A 24786-nucleotide genomic window follows, 5' to 3' on the forward strand; every position below is an offset into this window, starting at 1 on the left:
CAATTTTGTTTAGAACGAATAAAACACATTTCAGATGGGAATTAAGAGTTGCATGGCTGTAAAATCATAAAGACAAACATTTATTGTTACAATGCAGGTAATTATTGCTTTTAAAAATTGTCTTCTGCCACATAATCAAAGCTCTCTTGCTTTTATTATTGTGAAGATTATTTTAACTTAAAAAAAAAATCCATTCAGTTTCATTTCTTCCAAATCAATGATCATCAGAAAAGAAAGAAACATACAGGGTTTTTTTTTGTTTTTTGTTTGCAAAACCTTTATAAAACAGTATCGAATACAAAACTGTACCAAATTAACTTGGTGTTCTTTGCATACTTATTGGGGTTTGACAGTATATAGCAGGTTGCACCCAAATCACCTTTGCCTATAAGTTTCCCAGGCATCTAGCTAGAAACTGACTCTTTTGAGGTTTCATGAAGTGGAGAATTGAATGCATATGCTGGGATCCTATGGCCCTTCTGTGTGTAGACCAGCTTTCGGTCCAGAATAGGGCTCCCAATGGCAGAAGGGGGAGAATGAATGTGAGTTTCATTAAATCTTCAATTCCCACCTGTCCCTGCACTATTCTCACACTGTTCCAGAGAGTCCTCTCAATGCCCAAGAGCAGATTTTCAAGGGTGCAAGAAAGAGGCTGCAGCGGGAAGGAGCTATCAGTGAAACCCTCCTCTGCTTTACAGCTGCAAGTGCATGTGTTCAAGAGACACTCAGGATCCAAAAACCATTATGTGAAATGGGGGAGGGGGCAGCTGAAGCACCAGGTGGATGGGGCCCCTCCATATCACAAGATCATTCACCATCATCTGCCTGATGAAAAGAATCCCAGGAGATTCTGGCATGGAAGCATGCAAAGTTTGGTCCTGCTCCAGCTTATCTGGTATTGTTTTGTTTTATGTGCATAGGTGTGAACTGATTTGCTTCATTTTATTAATATTATGGCTGCACTGTTCATTAAACAAACGTCTTCTGCAGCTTGCTGCCAACATATGTATACTATCACCACTGATCTAGTAGTATTTTCATATGCCTCCTGACAATATAAGCAAATGGTGTTATTTGAAAACAAAGTTCCACAAAAGCCATTTTAGAGCCCTGGTTATTATTATTATTTATTAAATTTGGAGTGTTTCATGTGAGACAACAGGGCTCCAGTGCAACTTGTTGGATGCGGCAGCACCTCCTTCACATGCACTGCAATTCTGTATATCCCTCACTTGCTCCAAGGATCTCAAGGTGGTATACATTATTCTCCCCCTCCTCACTTTATCTTCACAACAACCCTGTGAGGTGACTTATGTCAGAAGACAATGACTGGACCAAGGTGAGCTTCATAGCTGGAATTTAAACCCAGACTCTAACCACTATACCATGTTGGTATTGGGTGTAAGTTCAATGAGGCAGGTATCTATAAGGCAGCTTGCACGCAGAGATGCTGTTTAAGATATCATCACCTCAAAAAAGTCCACATTTTGCAATCATTTTGGGACAAAACCGATACTATCTCTTTGCTTATGAAACACCAGGTGCAAGCTATAAAGGATGACTCATGCTAAAGGTAAGTATTGCCATTATAACAGATCATACTATGGGCTAATTTCTTACCAGGAAATTATGCTTCACTTAGTTGCTTGAACTGTGGCTTTCACTGATGCCTGTAATAGTCCTTCCTACTTCACACAATAAAAACAAACCATCCCCATCATCCTACATGAGTTGGAGGAATACCATCTTCAGCAAGGAGTCTGTTCTTCTTGTGCGAGTTCCCTGTACAATTTACAATCCTGGAAAATCAGAGTTCCATGCTGCACAGGGAACCAAAATTAGGGTTTTGGTTTTTGGTTTTTTAAAAAGGAGACAGAGCTAGCACACTCATCTTTGCATGTTGATTTAACTCAGAACTAGAGTGCTGTGGCTTCATTATTTATTTACTTACTACAATTATATCCCACCTTTCCTTCAAGGTGATGTACATACTTGTCATCCCCATTTTCTCCTCACAACAACCCTGTGAGGTTGGTTAGACTGACTTAGTGACTGGCCCAAGGACACCCAGTGAGTTTCATAGCTGAGATTGCTTGATTGATATCTTAATTTTGTAAACCAGCCTGGGAACCACCAAGCGAATTCCCTTTAGCGTCTGGCTGCACACAGTCTGCAAAACCAGTTCACGCAAGGTGAACAGAGAACCATTAGCAGAGACTGAGCTGCAGTGGTAAGAAAGAGAAAAACATAAGAATTGATAGTTGTGCTCAGAGCACAGCCTAGCCACCTGTTTCCAACAACAGCAAACCCTAGTAGTAGGAAGAAACATGCAAGAGTGATTCATCCCCCATTTCCCTTGCAGCTGTCAAACTTCGAAGGTTGAAAGGGGCCCTAAGCACAATAACCACATTTCATGGTCACATTGTTTAGGCCAGCCATGAAGAACCTGTGGCTGTCCAGTTGCTGGTGGTACTTACCATCCCTGATGGCCAAGCTGTGCAGAGCTAATGGGTCTTCTGAGTCCAAAATATCTGGAGAACCACAAGTACCCCATCCTGGCTTATATTCTTCACATACATTTTGAGGCTGCAAGCTATTTTAGCAAAACAAATTACGAATTTCAGCATGCATAACTGCAAGCTAAATATATAACTGATTGTAACTAAGCTTACTCAGAAGTAAGTCCCACTGATTTTATTGGGAGTTTCATCCAAGTTAGTTTTAGGCACTGCAACTGTAAGATTGGTACTGGCCACCCCAATCTCTGCTGAGTTGGTGCACAAGATTCCAAGGGGCCTGGGTTCCTTTGGGGGAATGTGGTGTGGAGGAGTCTGCAGTGTCTTTGAAATATGATTTATTGACACATATTTGTACAAGAAGCTTTCAATGGAAAAGAGATTTCGTAGAATTCACATCTCAGCAGGAACCTGTCCTTCACAACAGCTCAGCAGTGGTTTCCCATACACCTCTGTGCCTCTCTCCCAGCCTGCCCAAATGGTTACAGAGGCAGATTTAGAGGAGCAGGACCAGTTCGGTCGCATTGGAGCCTCAGCAGAGCCTCAGGGGTGCTGCAACTATAGTATAGAATGGAAGGCGAGAGGAGAGGGGTCCCTGAATTTTGGCATCACACAGGGTACTGCTGAAATCTGAGACTCCAAGGTCCACCACTGATGGTTCTGGCCTTCACAGCAACTCACGAGAGCTCTCCTCCTTCTTCCCCAACTTCTAAATTTCAAAAGGACACATTTTTTCCTGTGTGACATCATGACCCCTGCCTCCTTGGCAACCTCCTCCTCCCACCGGAAGAGCCTCCTGTCATTGATGACTTGCTTCCAACACATTTTGTTATTCTTAATGACTTCTTTCTCAGGTGAGGCCCTGGCATCTTCCCTTCAATACTCATTTTACTAAATTCTGCAATTTATTAATTTCTAACATTCACAGACTCTAGCAGTTATGGGTGCCTTTGCACCCCCAAACTCTGCTACCTCAGATGTGTAACAATATTTTATGGAAACATGATACAATATTGTATCCTATATATGGGCATTTGCGGGAGGGGCGGAATCTCACATGTGCCTGGTGTGAGACCTGTTGGCTCCCCAGCACTCTTACACAACACCTGCCTTGGGAACTGTTTTTTGATCCTAAGGTGACCAAATATTAGCTTTAGAAATAAACTGTAACAGTGACATGTCATTCAAATCCTAAAGTAACTGTAGCTAATGTTAACTATGTTTTGTTTCTGAAGACTGTTTGATTCAGAAAAGCCATAGCTAATATTAACTACAGTGTGTCAAGTTTAGATGACAAACTAAGCAAGTCAAAACTTCTGTCCTTCTTGCAGCTGCACCAGAGTAGGAGGCAAAGCACATGAACCTACGGCTCACTGTGGCTTGTTCTCATCATGCAAAAGTATTGCCATCCCAACCAGACAAGTCTCTATAAAGTACAGAGAGGCAAGGCAGTATTTTACCTGTTCTATGTGATCTGCACTTCCCAGCCCAATTTAAGGTGCTGAGTGGCCCTAAGTGATTTGGGGGCAAAACATGTCTTGTTATGTATGCTGACCTGGTTGCATTTTTGTACATTATTTTCAGCTATACATGCATTTTCATGCACACTTCCCCTCAAATTATGCATTTTGGTACTCATGACTTGACCAGAGCACTGCATTGCAAAATTCAGAGAAGTGTGCATTTCAAAGGATTTCTGCATTTCAATTCATGTATTGTTTTGGCAGGTTCACCCTCAGAGGCAAACTGAATTGAATCTGCCCCACCATCCTTAACAATAGTAACAACACAGTCTGCTCCAATTCCCCACATCTGTCCACCCAGCATTTGTGGGGAACTGCAAGCTGAGCATCGCACAAATAGTGCTGTTGCCATAAGACCCTAAAGGTATCATAATATATTCCTGTCCATTGCAGCAAAATACAGACAATCCTGCTGAGCTCTCTGAACCTTCATTTTAAGGCAGCTGAGTATTTCAAACCCATCACACATAAATATGGAACTAAAGCACCTTTTTCTGCTTAATTTAAATCACTATTCATTACATAGCACACCACTGTTCCTGGGTTCAAGTTAAATCATGAAGTCCTCATAATTTTATAATTTAATTTTATGAACCAGAGACACAATCCTAAGATTTGAATATTGGACATAGGTGCAACTTGGGAATTCTTAAATCAATACTTCTGCACAGTAGAGCCTATCTTTAGGATGTTAAACATGTAGGCTACCTTTGAACTACAACTAATCCAGAATGCAGCAGCTAGACTGGTGACTGGGAGTGGCCGCTGAGACCACATACACCAGTCTCGAAAGACCTACATTGGCTCCCATTATGTTTCCGAGCACAATTCAAAGTGTTGGTGCTGACCTTTAAAGCCCTAAACAGCCTGGGTCCAGTATACCTGAAGGAGCATCTTCACCCCCATCGTTCTGCCTGGACACTGAGGTCCAGTGCCGAGGGCCTTCTGGCGGTTCCCTCGCTGCAAGAAGCCAAGTTACAGGGAACCAGGCATAGGGCCTTCTCAGTAGTGGTGCCCGCCCTGTGGAACGCCCTCCCATCAGATGTCAAAGAAATAAACAACTACCAGACTTTTAGAAGACATCTGAAGGTAGCCCTGTTTAGGGAAGCTTTTAATGTTTAACAAACTATTGTATTTTAATATTTTGTTGGAAGCCGCCCAGAGTGGCTGGGGAAACCTAACCAGATGGGTGTGGTGTAAATAATAAATTTATTATTGTTACTATTATTATTGGGGAGGACATAATGTGTGGTAGAATAAGGTATCAGGATTATTATTATTATTATATGCTATGGGGGGGGGGAACCTATGGATCCACTTTCACTGTGTTTTACATCAAAGAGTTTCCCTTCCTATACCTGCTTCCTCAAAAGTCTTAGTGAGCTGAATAGGGCTTATTTCCATATCAGCATGAGCATCATTACAGCGTAGGAGCGCAGTCCTACAGATGTTTACTCAAAAGTGAATCCCATGGTGGTTTTTACAGCGTTATATTTGGAAGGAAGAGTTGCAGCTTCACCGCTTAACCCTATGCATGTCTACTCAGAACTCACTCCCAGGGAAGTGTGTCTGCAGGGTGGCAGCCTCAACAGCTTTACGCAAGAATATATTATGGCGATGTTGTAAACACGTCCCGCAAAACAGGCACACACTCAGCTCGCCCGCCTTTGCAATGCAGCGTGCCGCTTTTTTACACGCGATTCTGACTAAAAAGAAGAAGAAATAATGAAGCTATGCGAGTTCTGCAGCGATTGCACATCACACACACACACACACACACACACACACACACACACACACACACAAAATGTGGACAAAACACCGAAAAAAAGAAGGAAAGCTACGACGATCCAAAAGCACAGCCGTAACAAAGGACAATGATGGACAAGAAAAGAAGGGCGGTGGAGAGAACTGCGCTAGATCCAAAATAAAAAGCTGGTGAAATGCACAAACTGCCAAAAAGAAAAAGGAAAAAAACCCGCGACCTGCAAAATAAAAAAGCCCAAGATGAAATTGCCAGCAGGTGTCACTACAGCTCTCATTCAAGCAGCCGCTCTCCTTCCCCTGCCTTTTGTAAGAGCCTCGCGAAATACTGCAAAAATCCACCCTTGGTTGATCTGAATGAAGCCTCAACTTCGGAGAGGCTTACGGCCGTGACAGGCGCAGTCTCTGCCCTTGCAGCGACGGACGTCCCGGCCAGCCAACCGCCTGCCTCGGAAAGGGAGACGGGCGGGGCTTCGGCCGGCGCAGCCAACCCCGTCGCGTGATTCGAGCCAGAAGCTAGGCAGCGACAGAGGAGAGGCGAAGGGGCGGGGGCGCGAGAGCGGGCAGAGTTCGGGCGCTTCTCGCGAGAGCTTGCCCCCTTCCCACTTTCCGCTGGGTGACTGCGCAGCTGCCATGTTGGTTGCTATGCTGCTGCCTGTCTGAAGGCAGGCTGGAGGAGAGGAAGGAGGGAGGCAGGCTCTGGGGTGAAGGAGGGGGAGGAAGACGGAGGAGGTGGTGGCGGCGGCGGCGGCAGCTGCTGCTCGTTCTCGGCCCCCCGCTCAGTGCAGGCAGGCAGAGCCCCGGTGTTTAGCTACCGCCTCTCCCGCCCCAGCCTCGGTCCCACGGCTGTAGGAGAAGGAAGAGTGGGGGAAGCCTCCTTTCGGGGTGGGAGGGAGGAAAAGGTCCGGGGGTGCCTTCCCCTCAGGCAGAGAGGGGTGACTGCTGAGACCCCTTCCCCCCTCTCCCCCTCCCTCTATTGGAGGGGGTGCCCAGTGGGTGGGGAGGGGGGGAGGCTGTGTTGCCTTCCCCCCTCCCTCCACCTGCTCACCCACCCACCCTTGCCTTTCTGTCTGCGGCAGGAATGTGGGGGGGCTTTGAGTTGAGAGGGGGGCGCTCACTGCAACGGTTGCTGGAGACCCCCATCCTATTCGCTTGCTGCTGCTGCTGCTCCTCGCGGGGTGCAAGAACTCGACTGAACTGAGCCTTTTCTGCGGGTTAAATTGAGCCTTTTGTGTGTGAGGTGTGTGTGTGTTGGGGGGCAAGACCCCCTTCCCACCTCCACTTTACCTTTTGGCTTCCCTTTTCTGGGTTGCTCCCTTGCTCCATTATCATCCTCTGGAAGGACGTGGCTGTTATATGAAGGTAAGAGGATATTACTGGGGGTTTCGGTTTTAAGTTTTCAAGTTAAAATGGGGGACTCCCTCTCTTCCATTTTTTTTAAAAAAATAATAACATTGTTACATGCTCTCGTTTCAAATGTTGGATGTGTGATATCCCTTACGTTAAGGATGTAGAGTTAAAAATTACCAGCCCACCCCCTAGATCGCTGTGTGTCTGAGTGCTAAATGTTGGACGACCCAATAGATGCAGAGGAATGTGTGGCAACAGGAAAGGAGGTGGGTGGGTGAATGACTGTTAAGAGTTGCCAAATCATCATTATCCAAAGTATTGATCTGGGGAGTGTAGCATTTATTTACAGTTGTGGATTTGTTGAATTATATAGTGTATATGGTGCTCCTTAAAAATGCAATATGCCTTCTTTGAGTGTGCTGTTTGCACTAGAAAGGGAGTTAAAGAGATGGTAATGTTAATGTTATTTTAGGTCAAGCAATTTTTCAGTTCAATATTGGTTCACTGAAGATTGGGAAGGTCCTGAAGTAAAGAGGGTCTTTCCCCCCTACCTTTGTTAGTCAAGCTGATGTATTTACCGTAGATGCAGACTGGTAACATTTGTATAAATGGTTTCTAAACCCAAAGGTTGTGTATGGTTGACAGTGTTGTGTTTGCGTTCTATTATGTTAGCTGAAGAAGCAGCAGGATTACGTTATTCTTAGGGGGAGTGGAGCCATGACAAAATTAGGTTGCGTGAAGGTGTGTAAGGGTCCTGTCTGGGTTCTTGATTGCATCGGTATTTGAAGAAATGCTTTTCTATCACCAAGGCATTCAAATAGGTCCTGAGATCAAAATGTTGCTCTATTGTATTCCATTAATTTTTTTGCAGAATTATGATGTGTGAAGTGTTACGTTACATTTGTATATTTAAAAAAACTGAAAAGGCCAGGCATCAATTACTTTGAGGTGTATTTCCAAAAGACATTCTGTAAGATCAAAAGTCAAGCTAGAATGTGTTGCATTGTATTTTCAAGGGGTAGTTGCCTGTATAAAAGGTAAAGGGACCCCTGACCGTTAAGTCCAGTCGTGGACGACTCTGGGGTTGCGGCGCTCATCTGTATATGTATGTACAAAAACCGAGGTTCCACTGTAGTATGAATGATCTTGTATCTATCCTGCTTCTAGCAGCACAGTTAAGGGTGCATTACTGTGTGTCAATCTCAAATTAGCCATTCCTATAACTATGCATATACTAAATATGCAAGATAATAACTTTGAAAATAAAGAAATTATAATTAAAGGCTATTGCAGCTTTCTTTTCATTTTGATGTAGTTCCAGATGATCATAAGAACCCTAGGGTTACACTTCTTTGGGGGGATATGACACCTGACATATCTCATGTAAAACTCTCATTTGTCATCTTCCCTTTGAAAAAGATATCATGCCAAATCAGATGCCAAGGTTTAAAATGCCATTCAGAAGAACAATAAGGATAGTGGTAGTGTTTTCTATTTATGGCCCTAATTGATTTTGCAACTTGATTTTGCTTTCTGAAATTACTTTTAAAAGTTCATAGCATAGATTCACACTGATGAATTGGACCAGGGTTTCATATCAATAAGGTGGGGGAGAGCTCAATTTCAAGTTACTTTGTTTCTAAATTAGTGTATACAATTATCTTATTGAAGGGGTTTATGTTATAATAAGCAATTGTTACCTTTTCTATATCTTCTGAATATGCTCTTGTATGTCACCTGCAGAGGAAAGAATGTTCATGAAGGTTTTTCTACTGGCTAGTTTTTAAATGAAATATAGTTTGACATTATTGAATAAAGTAGCAATATTCATGTAGAAATAAAAACAATAGAGTTATATGCATGTAATAAATTAATAAAATTTGCAAAATTAGTATACTTAACATTTCTCTTGCTTTTTATGCTTCTGAAAGCTTAGGCTTCAGCATCATTCCAGATTGTGAAAATTAGACTTCAGAATAATTCTTTAGGCATTTCCTCATCTCATGAATTACCCAGTCTAGAATACTATACTAGATCTTTTTTTCTTTATCTTTGTTTTGTCAATGGTTAAGTAATGCTTTGTAATGCGGGAGTCAATATTTTCTGATACTGTTAGATGTTTTGTAAGCCAGTAAATCACCAGTGTATTACAATAATATGACTTTGTCAAATGTACATTTCTGCAGCAGCATAGCTTCACTAGCTAGCACGCTGCATAAAGATAACATAGCACTTACTATAATTCTTCTGTCCAATGTACTTTTGGCATCCTTATGCTTAATTTACTTTAGTTTTTCCCCCCTTCATACATTTTAATGGAATAACAGATGGTAGGCCTATTCAGAAGTAAGTCCCACTGAAGTAAGTGTGCAAAGGACTGCGCCCTAAATCCAGAATATGGTATATTATACCATCCCTTATGATGGTATGCATATTTAGAATGTCTCACTTTTTGATTGAAATTCTGTCCTGACTACTTCATTTAGGACCTATCCTGGGTCTTGCATGCCAAGCAATAAATGTTTAGTATGGGCTAAATTAATTTTTGGAAATGTGCAGTAGTACAGGCCATTTCAAAAGAACATAAAGACATTGAAAGCAGATATGTTGATTGCATGTGTTTAAGTTCAGTCACGTGCCACTTCGATCCAATAAGGGGTAATTCATATGTTCAAGCAAGTTTCCATGTACAGGATGCCTCCATTGCATACCCAAATGGTTGCTGTGGTCAGTGTTAGAAACTCAGGTAGACAAGTTTGGCGCCACATAACACCTGAAAACTAGGTTACGGGTGCACTAACAGAATGTCTAGGTGATATTATTATTTTTCTTATTTATTATTTATTGTATAACAAGATTAAAAAGCTGAAAATGAATGAACTCCAGCTAAAATCTTATGTTAAATTTTCATATGATCTAGTCCTCATCTGAAGACCGTAGAAAGCTCCCCTAATATTCTTATGTGAGTCCCTTCTCTAGTCTTCAGAGAGTGGTTGTAAGTGGAAGGCAGAAAAAGGTACTCCATTCCTTCCACTCTGCAAACAAGCTCTTGATTGTCCCTAAACCCTCTTTCCTTCATATTATGTAATCTTTCTGGCACAACAGTTAACACTTATTGCAGGCCTACACGCAGTCACGAAATTAAAAGACGCCTGCTCCTTGGGAGAAAGGTGATGGCACACTTAGACAGTATCTTAAAAAGCAGAGACATCACCTTGCCAACAAAGGTCCGTATAGTTAAAGCCATGGTTTTCCCAGTAGTGATGTATGGAAGTGAGAGCTGGACCATCAAGAAGGCTGATCGCTGAAGAATTGATGCTTTTGAATTATGGTGCTGGAGGAGACTCTTGAGAGTCCCATGGACTGCAAGAAGATCAAACGTATTCTTCAGGAAATCAGCCCTGAGTGCTCACTGGAAGGACAGATCGTGAAGCTGAGGCTCCAATACTTTGGCCACCTCATGAGAAGAGAAGACTCCCTGGAAAAGACCCTGATGTTGGGAAAGATTGAGGGCACAAGGAGAAGGGGACGACAGAGGACAAGATGGTTGGACGGTGTTCTCGAAGCTACAAACATGAGTCTGACCAAACTGCGGGAGGCAGTGGAAGACAGGAGTGCCTGGCGTGCTCTAGTCCATGGGGTCACGAAGAGTCGGACACAACTAAACGACTAAACAACAACAGCAGGTCTACACAACTGATGGCAGAGACATCCACCTTGAGTGACCAGTTTGCACAACCTAAGACTTCAGTGTCCCTCAATGACCCCACTCCAAATTTTATTTAGATTTTAAGCACTACTGAGATAGTCTGAGGTAAATAACACTTTAAAATGCACAACTTAAACCGTCATAAACTAACCAGATAGTATAGTTCAAATTAAAAGCATATCATACATTATGCCCCACGTACATTAAACAAGGCAAGTAAAACTTAACCAAAACATAAAAAAATTCCTTCCTGTAGCACCTTAAAGACCAACTAAGTTAGTTCTTTAGTTAGTTCTTTAGTTAACCAAAACATGTTGGGTTTAAAACACAAACAAAAAGTTCTGGAAAGCACAAACTCAAGGAATGAAGTTTAATCCCCAAATACCTTTCCTTCTCAGCAGATGTTATCTGATATTGCTCCAACTTCCTGGACTCACCAACCATCCTAATACTGGGATGTTACTGGCAAAGACTGTCTCTCCCCACCCCCAATAGGTACACACATAGCTCTTACATGGCACCTAACCCCTACATCCACTACTAACTTTTGCTTTTGCCAGAAAGCCTTTAGATAAACTCTTAACTGCTTCCCAGTGCAGTATCACTCCCAACATCCATCATGCCTGCCCACGTTCCCTTTCTCCTCTCCAAGCTGACTCCTGGAATGCCAACATATCCCTTCTAAGGAGTTATTCCACATGTAACCCCCCCCCCCCGCTCTTTCTTTCTCACACATGAAAAGGCTTAACATGACAGGTGATAGCTCAGTTGGTTAGAGCATGGTGCTGGTATTGGTGCTGGCAAGTAGTGGTGCCAAGGTTTCAGGTATGGGACGGCTGCGTATTCCTGCATTTCAGGGGGTTGGACTTGATGATACTTAGTGTCCCTCCCAATTCTACAATTCTATGATCCCTTCATGTTTCTCCAAACCACATTGTCCCCACATGCTGATACTCTTCATTGCCCTTCCTCATGCTCCTTCCATGTTTTGTCAAGTCTTCTTGGCACTTTTAATAGTTGCCAGCTTTAAGAGCCTTACCACCCCAGCCCACAGAGGTGTGTGCCCCATGGGCCAGTATGGTGTGGCTGCATCCAGGCTGGGTCCCCGCAAAAGTCCCGGAGCCGGGGGAGGAGGAGCGGACAATGCCACCAAGGCAACCAGAGTGGGGAGAGGAAACCCACTGCAGCCAGCCATAGGGAGCTGAGCTGGGTGAGGAAGTAGGTGGAGGCAACGGAAGTCAGGTGCTTCGAGAGCACCCCACAGAAAAAGAGAAGCAGTGATGACTGGCTGGTGTCTCAGAGCAAGCTGCCTGGCTCCACCGTCAGAGCCCAGCCTGGCCCTGCAATAGGGCAGGGGGAGAGAAGCAACTATCCAGGTGGCCTGGCCACTTCAGTGTGGCTGCTGTGAGGTGCCATGCACTTTGGCTCATGCTGCAGCGTACACTGAGGAAGTTTCCCTCAGCAGTAACAATTTTACTTGTGAGTCGCAGAAGGCGGCATTTTGAGTTCTGTGCTGTCCGCAGTGCCATCCAGGTGACTTACGATATGGTGCAAGCGGGGGTAGTATCTCTCAGCAGCAATTTTACTTGTGAGTTGGGCAGGTCGGCACTTTGAGACTCACACCGCTCACAGCACCACCCAGGTGACTTGCACTGCAGCAGGCGGGTCGGGGGCCTTTTACTCTTGAGTCTCAGGCGCCATACAACATGACCATGATGCAAAATGTCCTTAGCACCCGGGGAGTTTGGATGCTGGTTGTGGTGGCCCAGGATCTCCCTAATTCCATTGCCTTGTCCTGTACAGTCTATTCTGGACGTGATCCAGAAGAACGTGTAGCAGGAGATTGTTCTGCTGCTGTTCTTGGGGAACTCCATTCCTTCTGTTGGAAGGAGGGGGACATGGTGCAAACACCTCCTTCCTGCTATTCGTCTTTTTGGGGTGGGGAGGGGAGAGGACTGCAAGTGCTGCTCTAGTCATAGAATTGTGAATCTATGGATGACTGAAAAACTAATCCCATTGATTTTACTTTGTGTTTTTCGTGCAACTACAATATAGTGGAAGGATGAGTAAAGACAACAGTGTGCCTGGGGAATGCCAGTGGCTTAAAGCCAAAAGCTCATTTGAAGAAGCTGTGTATACATGGTTATTGCTGGCAACATTTATGTGTCTTTCTGGCTTCACATAGATCTTTTTTGGGGGGGAGGGGTTAATTTATCTTAGTGGTATTGTAGAAACATCTGTAGTTTCCTGAAAAGCAGAATGAGTGATGTTTTTGTACATGCACATTTCTTTCGCTATCTATTTTTCTGATATATTGGGCTTGGATAAACTTGTATTTAAAAACAATTGTAGTGCTACAAAAATATTGTGCATAGTTTTGTTGCTCTAGCTTATGTTTACCTTTCTAATTCCCAGTTTTTGTAGTTCTTCAAGCTTTGACATTAGAAGGGTAGAACTATCACTTGGTATAGATATCTCAAGTACACCATGAGCAATGTCTGGATTTTTTTTAACTGACATCACTTTCTAAACATGAAAATGTCACTTAAGGTTGCATATTGACTAAGGATGTCTTTTTGGTTTTAGCCTCTGTATTGCAAAACTTGTACAGGGTGTATGTGGATTTCATTACAGCATCTCCAGGTGGGTGTCTGCTGTAGGCACTCCTACATAAACAGGCTACAGAGATTCCCCATAAGTACTGACTTATGGGGAATCTCTCTGGCTTCTCCTTGTAGGAGATCAGGCTACGCCATAAGTGGCCAACCTGCAACAAAAGCTAGTAAACCAGTATAGCATGGCCTGCTTGCCTGATACTGGCATGTCATGACTAAGTGCTTGTCTGCTTGTTCATCTGGCTCAAAGAAACAGAGGCAGAATGTCAAAGGCAAATCAGGTTGCATATGTGCTTCAGTATGTTCATCTAGGATAGCATTATCTCATTGTTGGAGCCTGACTTGTGGCACTTACCCACACTAGTTGGATGGGGATGTTATAGCATTAACACCTAGGATTTGGTAGGATTGGGTGTAAGCTAGCACTGTAAATACATACTTTTGTCTCTGTGTGAAATTTCATTGATTTCTACACATACATATACATGAAGCTGCAAAATATTAAGACGGATTCAAATATTATGTATTTTGGTGCACAAATAGGCATATAACATGTTACTGCAGCAAATGTGTGTCTTATGCATATAGTCATCATGAATCCAGAATGGGCTGCAACTCCATGTTGTATACACATGCTGGCGAACTAGTATGTGGAATGGTCCACACCTAAAGCAGTTAAAGCCATTCCGTGAAAATGGTGACTTACACAGATGTGCATTTTTATTCAATATTATAGCATTTTTAACAGATCCTAGTAATTTAGAGTCATTGACTATGATAGTAGGTTGTAAACAATACACGAAACAGCATGAGCTATAAGTTAAAGTAAATTTGCAGGGAGCAGTTCTGAATACACGGGACCTTGTTTATAGCTGAAATATAACAATTCTGGTGTAGCTAATAGATTGTGACTATTGTGTTTTAAGGGGGAGGAGCAATTCATTATATCTCAGAAAACTTTGCAATATTATTATTATTATTATTATTATTATTATTATTATTATTATTATTATTATTACTATTATTATTATTATATCCTGCCCACTCTGGACGGCTTACAGCATATATAAAAACACAACCAAACATCAAACATTAAAAAACAGAATATTCTATGCAGACAACAAACCAATAAATCAATGGAAAACAATAATAACAGCAATAATAAACAGTTTACAGTTATACCCAAATTAAAATAACCACCAACCCCAACTAAACATTTAAAGATCCCCAGCCCAACAAAAACAAAAAAAGAGGAACCAAAATTAGAACCATCTAAAACATTGTAAAACATTTTGGCCAGCTGCCCCAACCCAAGAGCTGTTCGTGCAATGTCTCAGTGGCTTCCCAGGAGTCTCTTTTGGCTGTTCAGTGTGAGTCTGGGCCCTGCCTCCTAGGCCAGGTAAAAATGGGCCTTGCAGCAGGGAGCAGTCTTCCTTCCAGCACTCATGGCAGTTGCTGTATTGGCCTTGGAAATAAGATATATTTTAGTCATATGTGACTAACGCCATTAGTCTAGTTCCTCAAGTTGCAGTACAACTGTGAGGCCCTGTTTTTGGTGATCTGCTGCCTTAGCTACTTGGATTTCTCATCCTGAGTGCTTACATTTTGATAAGGGATTAGGTGATACTAAAAGCTAGGTATGCCAATGGTTGATAACTGGCCATCCTTCTTTTCTGGCTGGTTAAAATTCTTTGTAACTGAGATACTCATAAATTGATCCAGCAAAAGGTATTGCTGAACACTTTTTGTACTTGGCATTATTGGGTTGGATCCAGCTTCTACTTCTGGAAGCTTCCTTAGCCTGATTTTCAGGGCTTCTCCCTTCCCCCTCAGTCCCCATGCCACACCCCATCATTTTCAGCAGGTTCTGCTGACCGCTGGGAGAGGCTTTATAGTTTACAGGGAACTGATAGGGGAGGGGGGAAATCAGTCTGACATTGATTTTTCTCTGAATCCAACACATTCTTGTATTATTAAATTGGCTTAATGTGTGTGTTGCACTAACAAATGTTCATATGCTGTAATGTTGCTTTTGTCTAGGCTGGCTGCTTGGCTAAGAAGAGTTTCACACTTCCAAAGTTAAAAGATGGCTTGGATTCTCCAGAAATAATCCATTGAGAGTAGTAGTTTGAAATCATTGGCTTTAAACATATATGAAAACACACAATCTGTTGTTGAGGTTACCAGGAATTGATTTATGCCACCCTGCTTTTCACACCAGTCCTTTTCTGATTTTCTCATTTACTGATCATGAGCCTTTGGATTTTCTGTAGTACTTACTGTCCAGGCTCCCTCGCCCATGCTACAACATGGTTGAACAAGCAAATCTTTCTTTTGAGACAAACAACTGTTCTTTCTTTTTGTACCATGTGCATTCTGGTGCCATCACTGCTTACAAAGTGATGGAAAGTCATCAGTTAGTTTCACCCTGCCTTTACTCAAGCTGCTGTGAAATTGTTATGTACAGAAATAGTTGTGCTGCAAGTGTGCAGCGGGAAACTGAAGAGTGTACTGTGGTGTCATGAGGAGGGACTGGGTCACAGAAAGGTGTGGAACTAGGCAGCACAAGTAAGCACAGCTGCTGCCTGTCCCCTAACACTATTTGATGGCATTGCTATAGCTACAGTACGTATGACACAGTGATTCATAGGCCACTTATAATAATGTAGTCTTATTGATTTCAGTGAAAGTGCATCAGAGTAAATAGTTTGCATATGCCAGGGATACCTTGTTAGCTCTTCGCAGATTTTAAAGAGTACAATATAGTGTTGGCCATTTGACTTGCAAAATGAATACAGTAGTCAGTAATTCAGTCAAATACTGGTCAGTTATGCTGTACAGTACTTGCAAACAAGGAAGAAGAGGAGACTTCCTGATAGATTTTCTTACACCATCCTCATCTTTCCCACTGGGGTGAGGGAAGCCAGCTGCAACGTTGTATCAGCTGAGCAGGGTGGAGGGAGTCATCCTCAGTACCTTAAGGTAAAAAACATTCATTGTTTTCCCTTTTTCTGATAATGGAGGCTTCAGAAAACTTGACTACCCATAGCAGTTTACTGGTACAGTGGTACCTCTGGTTGCGAACGGGAACCGTTCTGGAGGCTCGTTCGCAACATGAGCAGAACGCAATCTGTGTGTGCGCAGGTTGCGGTTTTCCACTTCTGTGCATGCACGTGGCGTCATTTTGTGCGCATGCGCGAGCTGCGAAACCCCGGAAGTAACCCTTTCTGGTACTTCTGGGTCGCTGCGGGACACAGCCTGAAAACGCTCAACCTGACACAAACGTAACATGAAGTATGACTGTATTGGTACTTATCTTAAAATTTTAAATTATTCTTTTTGTCTATAGAGAAAGTATAGGTTTAAATAATTACTGAAGACAACTCCCCTGAACTTCAGGTTTAACAATTTTTGCAGTAGAAGGAATTGTAATTATGACTTAGATGAAGAATGATCTGTAGCTGTACAGAGGAATCTGGAAAAAGAATTCTCATGAGTCCTGTGTCAGAATTCACTGTGGGATGTTTTCTTAAACACAGCTCAGTAAAAAGTTGTTTTTTAGGGTGATCAGACTCTGCAATAATAAAGCAAATTGAATCTTTTTGACCGTATGCCAGTAACTTGTGCAGGTGTTGTTGGCAGGTCTGTTGATGCTTTATCAGTGTATGAGGTGTATATGTACTGGGAAGAGGAGTTCACGACATCTTTGTATCTCCCCCTCCCCTCACCAAATTAAATAGAAAAGGTGGCTTTATTCACCATTTGGGTTGATTGCTAGTCTTGGGAGTTCTTGGCACAATCTCCTTGTTCTTGAAAGCCTTTTTTTGCTTCTTTACATTTAGCTTTCCAAGTTCTCTACAGCATCTTCTTGTCCATTATTTTTTTCCTTTCCCCCCCATTTGACCTGCCTTCTCTCTCTCACTAAAGCAATAGAAAACATGTTGTGATGTAACTTACCTTTATTGTGTTAGCACACCAGTGACTTGTTAAAATTACTACTTTCCCCTGTGATAAGTAGGTAGGATTTGGTAGCTGATTTTTTTAATACTTTGCTTAAGAAGCAAGGTCTACAGTTACGTTGTGATTTCTAGGAATATTTTCTGTGAACTTTCTTGCTAGCGAGAAGTTTAGTTGTACTCCCAAGTCACAAGTGAAGTGTTGTTTCAATTCATTCTTCAGTGAATAATCAATGGATTTTTAAGAGGATGCACATCTCTGGAACACTGTCAGACTTATAAATATTTATGATGTGGAGGGAAAGCACAGTGGTTGTGCTAGTAATTTTTAATTGCTTGGCTCTTTTTATAGCTTAAAGTCTTCTAATTTCAAGCTAATCAGTTAAAATTAAATATTCTTGTGGAATACCTTCTCTTCCAAATTTTACAGTGTGTTTTATTATTTCTAGACTGGTCCATTTCAGATTTGTTCCATTGTTTACATGTACTGTTTTGAAGTATGTACAGTCTTAGTGATTCTTCACTTACATGGAAGATATCCAGTTGGTGTCCCTCTGCTGGCAGAAAGCATCTACAAGTTGCATGGGGAGGGTGACAGTCTTCAGCAGTTTCCCTCCCCCATCTGCTCTGGATAACTGCTCAGCAGATGGAGGTTGGGGCAGGGAACTGCAGGAAGAGAAGGAATTGCCAGACATTGCCTCCTTTCCTGTTCCTAGATGCCTTCTATAAGCAAAGGGACACCAATTGGATATCTCCCTATCTGTCATTTCTCTTACTGCAAGATTTCTGGGGATAATAAATTTTGGATAGAGAAGAATAGAATGCTAAAGGTGTCTTTTGGCACATTCAGGATATGTACTTGTTAGGAAGAGCAGTGCTGATATAAACAGTATAAAATTTCCACGTCTGTATTTGATAGTTGAAAATTGTTTTAGAAATTTGCTCTTACTTCTACTATTAACCCATATGTGTACATCAGCATCTAAGTACACTTCTCTTAAATGAGTCACACTGATTTCACTTTGAAAGAATGGCATTCTAAATAGAAATCATCACAATGCATTTATTCATTGCTAGTGCTGATTCCACTAAAATATCATGCAAAATAAATATTCAAGTAAAACTGCAGCAGGTATAATTTATTTATTCATTTTGGAACCACCCATTAACCCAAAGGTTCCCATCCAAAGCACAGTGTTAATATATAAGACTGATATTTCAAGTCCTGATAGGTGATATCTGACAAAGTAAGTTAGTGCAAAGACTTCTGGCTGTGCAGCAGAACTTATTGTTCCTGCATGCCCACTAAATTTGCTCTAGGTTTTCTCCAAGCCCTCTGTAGCAGATTTGAAGGGCTCACAGGGAGATGAAAGGGTGTAGTACCATTTTGCAGAACTATTTTGTTGGGTACTTCCTAATGGGTTGATTATAGAGAAGTGCAGGTATAGTTGGGCTAGTGCAACAGGGCTTTCCTGCCCCTTCCGCTCCACTGCACCCTAAAAATCTCTGGAATGACATGAGACCGGCAACAGAAAGGGAGCTGTAAGAATTCCAGTGATGCAAGCCATCTTTTGCATTCAACCCATTTTGCCTTAAATTCTGGCTTTGGTATTTTTGTGTGTCTTAAAAGTATTTATAGATTTGTGTAGAAATCTTAACTTGGTGCATTTTATTGAATTCAGATTAGTTTAAAAATATTATTGGGATTTCATAAGCTAATCACTTTCAGAAATGCTACCCTATCCAGAAAAATGCCAAATATATGGCTATTTGTTATTCTTGGTGCTTTTTTTCCTAGAAAAAAATGGTGCTGGTACTCACTGTGAAGTTGTTACACTAAGTGTCACACTTTGAACAGTAAGTACAAGATTTAGCCCCAACCCGCTGCACCCAGGGTTCATCTTTTTTTCCTCCTTCCACGCCCATTCTGACCAAGAAATACTGAGATACAAATTATTCCACACCTAGAGACTTACAAGTATAAAGTTGAGACCAACAGGTTGAGACCATACATCAGCCATACCCAAAATAATGTGCTTCTGCCACCCCTGATCATTTGTCATGCTGGCTAGGGCTGATGGGAGTTGCAGTCAAGCACATCTGGATGGCTGAGGAAGGCTACTTTAAGGACATTTATTTCTGTGGGTCTATTCTGACTATGGCTTAGGTGGTTAAAACCCACATAAAAGTAATGTATTGGCCAGCAAGGCATTAATTCACAGCTTAAAACTCTCCCTGTAGCTTGTTAATTTAAAAAGAAGTGTCTTTGATTTATAGTTAACATGGCAGTTTATGAAAAAGTCAGCACAGACAGAACAATTATATAAAAAAATACATTTTGGGACTAGAGGAAATCGTGCATATGCCTCAAAATGTGTTAAGCAACAGATTTTTGGATCCTTCATGAATGCAATATCAGTATCAGTTCATTGGAAGTCTGCTGTTCAAATAAAACTGTTCCAACATAAAGCAACCAATTGCTTATCCTAGTATGCACTTGATTTTTCTTAGATTAATACTGGCTCACTCACCTAGTTGCTATAAGTCTTTTTGCATCAATAAAACTAGTAGAGGCATTCTATAAAACATTTGAGGATCTGATGGCCCCACATATGACTAAACTATACAAAGATATTCTAACCTGGGGGCCATTACCACCAATCTGGAAACAATTGAGAATAGTAGCAATCCCCAGATAATACAAGGAACCCCTCAAATGTAGAATCTTACTGTCCAATTTCCTTATTTTATTTGGATTATAAAATTCTTACAGCAATCGTGGTCAACAGAATAAAAAAAGGAAAATATATTCACCTGGATCAGGCTGGTTTTGTTCCAAGATGTGATATTACAGACCCAATTAGGAAGCTATTAAACATAACTTATTATAGTAAACAGACCACTTCACTAGCATACCAATCATTAGATATATTTAAAGCATTTGATTGTGTGGAATCAAAGTAAATTTTTTAAATGGATTTGGCCCTAAATTTACTAAATCATTAGGGAAAATTTACGATATAGCATCTGCCACTATTGGAATAAATAATATAGATTCACCAAAATGTCTTCTTGGCTGTGGGCAAAACAAGGTTGCCCACTATCACTTCTCTTATTTGCTTTAATTTTAGAACCTATAGCAATAAGGCTGTACCAAACTTTAGCTGGAAAGGGGGTAACCATTAACAGATAGGAATACCTATTTGGACTTTATGCAGATGATATTTTATGTACATCAGATCCAATCAATGCTGGCAGGATATTAAGGGATAAATTAGAGGCTTACCCCACTTTCTCAACTTAAAGTAAGTTTTCAAAAAACCAGAAGTAATGTTTTTCCATGCTTCACTACAGAAAGAATTATAATTACAATTTGGCACATTGTTAAGAGGACCCTTTTCTCTTGGGTTTGAATTTATTTGCTTCTGTAAAAGGAAATGGATGCAAGGTGCCTTTGTAGTGTGATTATTACTACAATGACAGATAATGGTTTTTAACTTTATTGTGAAGGGGGAGAGAGTAAAAATATGAAATGTGTTACATAATAGAGTAGGTAGACCATGGCCATGAAGAGGTTAATGGCAAAAGCAGCTTGTATGGTGAATTTTCTATAGCTTGATTAAAATATGGTGGGAAGTGTAAGAGAAATTTGCAAAAAGAAATTTCCATTATAACAAGTTCAAAATATTTATTGTTTTTTAGTATGTGGTATATAAACTGCAAAGTTCATCTTTATAATCAAGGGTTTTGTGAGGTCATTTTTAAAATGAGTGATTGGATATGCTTATACTGTTTCTGTCATAGAATCAAGTACTCAAAATAAAACACAGGTATACAGATGAAAATGTACAGGTCTTTCTGTATGGCCTGTATATTTTCAAGAAGGCAAATGTTTCCAACGCATTCGTTTCTGCTTAGGTTTTCTTCCTTGTAGCTTAATAGATTGTGATGAAGAAGAAAGCAAAGAGAGGGGATAGATTAGAATATAGTGCCTGTAATCCAAACACTTTCATCTGAACTAGAGAAATTTCAAGTTAGACTGAGATTAAGACAGTCATGTCCAAAGTCCGTTTCGGGGTCTAATCTGGCCCGCTGGTCAGTCTAATCCAGCCCCTGTGGAAGTTTATTGGGGGGGGGGTAAAATCCTTTTAAAAAACCCCCACAACTTCCAACTTCAATCTTAAAAAAAGCTCAACAACTTTGGTTGGCCCTTTGGCTGGCCCTCACGGCCATTCACTTCGTCAAATCTGGCCCTCTTTGAAAAAAAATTGGACACCAGTGGATTAAGAGCTTTATTCTGATCACAACAATTGAATCAATTAACACATGTGTATAGAGGCCTGTGACTTCATCTAAATATCTAATTCACCTGATATATCCAGTTATATCACTGTTGCTGCTTTCAAGTGATAGTGTTTGATCAAGTATCTAGGGCACAATAACAAATTTTTGCATCAGAAAAAGTATCCCAGGACTTCAGGATATGTGTGGAAATCCGATAGTTGGATTCTACCCCAGATTAAAATGAAACAAAGCAAACAACCCCCCCCCCCTTCTATGTGACGGGGAGATGTCTAAGTGCGAATTCCTGCCCTTGGTATGATAGTTTGTTGCTTGTAGGCGAATTTAATGGGGGGGAGCTTTCAAACACGTGCTTCTTTCCCCTGATTTTAAAGCAATGATGAGGGAATTGTTTGGCTTGATTGGTAATTGGGTTTGGCAAAATGGTCTTTGATTGTTGCCACTACAGCAGTCAAGGGGCCACGAAAGAAGGGACAAATACAAAGTATTTTTGGATCCCAGGAAATAATGTTTTACAGTGCACCTGATGTCCATGTTAAGGATTCAGACATCTTGAAAACAACATTTATTCGGGCTCCTGGTTGTTGGCGTGAGTGTAGAAATGAAGCAAATGACTCTCCAATGACACTTTGGAACCATTGCCAAGAAAGCTATTAAATTTCCAGTTTTGGCTCCCTTTTTGAAACATAGTCAAGCATTGACTTCTGAGTTGCGACCTAAAATGAAAACTTTGGGACACTACTATTCCAAAATGGAGCTGTTGCTGGAGAGTAGTATTACATGCATATTTCTTCTCCATGAATGTTTAGATCAGCTTTCAGGTACTATGTGTAAACCAGCCTGTCATAGCTGGTTTTTGTTTTTTAACCAAATACCAGTATCTGATAGCTTTCAGTTTAACCTTTTTATTAGACTTTCTCCACCTGTACAGACATGCACAGTCCATCAGCATACAGATTGCATACAGTCTAGACACCATGAAACATCAAGTTTATCCATCAGAATAATGATATTATTAAAAATATCCCAAAAGGAACATGGATGTGTATGTGGAAAGACATCCTGCTTGTATGTATGAATCTTAAGGATATTTTTTTTATTTTTTTTAAAAAAGAGATATTTAGGTGGCATTTGTCTCTGTTTAGGTTGAGCGATATATACAGAGAACTTTTTTCTTTTCTTTGTACAAAGGAATTGTACAGAGAATTGTGTATGTACATGTTGGACGGTTTTCTCAATGGAACGTTTCAGTCTGAATGTTTGCACAGGTCACAAAATCACTATACAAATGTGTTTTTTCACAATAAAAGGTTCCTAGGTATTTTCTTAAATTTTTCTTTCTTTTCAACCTATTTATTTATTTAGTCTTTATTTATTTAGTCATTCCCCACTTCTCCCCCTGACAGGGATTCTGACATTGTATACCTTCACAAGTAACATGTTTAGCAATCCTGAGATACAAATTTGGACTCACTTCTACCATATGAAATAAACTTTTCAAGTTTATTGAAGTCCTAGTTTAAATGATATTTTTTTTGTTTGGATTTCTCTTTTTATTAGAAAGCACATCAAGCACAAGCTGTGATGTATGTTTCCAAGATCATATAGAGTTCACAGTTCACACTAAATCTGTCACTTATCCCTGCTGAAACAAAAGTGATCTTACTATCTTTTGTTTGGTTCTTAGCAATTGCCTATTGGCTTGTGTGTCCCCCCCCCCCAATAATTCATGGGATTTAGAATATCTAGTAACATGTAGATATTTAATTATTCAAATTTAAACAACTCCATTCATCCTGAGAAATATTTACTAACTTAATTGGGAAACCTTGTAATAATAACAACAGATTAGATTAGGAACAGCTACATCTCTTTTTTTGCTTGATCTCTACACCTTCAATTTTCTCTCCCCAGTTGAGTTCTTTCAATAATCTCTGTTAATGTTAATGGGAATAAGAAAATGAACAGTAATTTAAAAAATTGGGAGAACTCAAGTCTTTATAGTTGAAATTCTAGAATACCAGAATAATTGGATTCTTCTCCACCTATGAAAAAATTCTCAAGTTTTTGAACATGGTCATAATTTCATGCATGATAACTGGCATAACAGGTGAGAACCGAAAGTGCACAAATATTTTGAAAGCCCGAAAGGAGGATTTGCATATGTCATGTACCATGCATATTGTTTTCAGATTCCCAGCCTTCCTCCAGGATCTCAGGTGGTGATTTTCCATCTCATAACTCTGTGAAATAGGTTAGACTGAGAGGTAATGACTTGCCCAAGGCCACCTACAGAGTTTCATACTGTTCAGGGATTTGAATATGGATTCCCACAAGTTTAACATTAACCACAACATCCCACAGTGTCCCAATGTTATATTGCTCGACAGGAATAATTGAGGAGTAGATTAAAACAGAAAAATCACTCTTTGACAGTTTCATAGAACAGGAATCTTATGTAGAGAGAATCATATGCTTAAGTATTATAAACGTGCTCTCACGGCCTTACCTTGTACTGCATGTTTAATGGTAACTACTAAAACTACTGGGGACGTGGGTGGCGCTGTGGGTTAAACCACAGAGCCTAGGGCTTGCCGATCAGAAGGTCGGTGGTTCGAATCCCCACGACGGGGTGAGCTCCCGTTGTTCGGTCCCGGCTCCTGCCCACCTAGCAGTTTGAAAGCACGTCAAAGTACAAGTAGATAAATAGGTAAACGGCTTTTCCGTGCGCTGCTCTGGTTTGCCAGAAGCGGCTTAGTCATGCTGGCCACATGACCCAGAAGCCTGTCTGCAGACAAACGCCAGCTCCCTCGGCCTATAGAGCGAGATGAGCGCCGCAACCCCAGAGTCAGTCACGACTGGACCTAATGGTCAGGGGTCCCTTTACCTTTACCTTACTAAAACTACTAAGAAACCGTTTCCCATATGGTAGTGACTATTGCATGGGAAACTTCATTTGCAAACCAGTCTCAAGATATTACCTTTGTGTGCAGAATTGGTAAAATAGTCTAAAATTGGCTGGAGCAGCCAAGTGGCCCATCTAACTCAGCA

At 41.1% G+C, this 24786-nt stretch overlaps 1 protein-coding gene across 3 annotated transcripts in view; it reads left to right on the forward strand.

Annotated features, from left to right (window-relative positions):
• The first annotated feature begins 6421 nt into the window (after positions 1-6421).
• PTPN4 (protein tyrosine phosphatase non-receptor type 4) overlaps positions 6422-24786 on the forward strand; it is an 88648-nt gene continuing 70283 nt past the window's right edge. The window contains exon 1 of one of the 3 annotated variants that reach the window (XM_081206486.1): positions 6422-7165. The gene's annotated coding sequence lies outside the window, so the exon portion shown is untranslated. The remainder of the gene's footprint in view (positions 7166-24786) is intronic. The other 2 variants (XM_081206487.1, XM_081206485.1) reach the window with 2 other exon arrangements.

The sequence above is a fragment of the Podarcis bocagei genome (genome assembly GCF_964188305.1).
Source record: "Podarcis bocagei genome assembly, chromosome: 1".
NCBI lineage: Eukaryota > Metazoa > Chordata > Lepidosauria > Squamata > Lacertidae > Podarcis > Podarcis bocagei.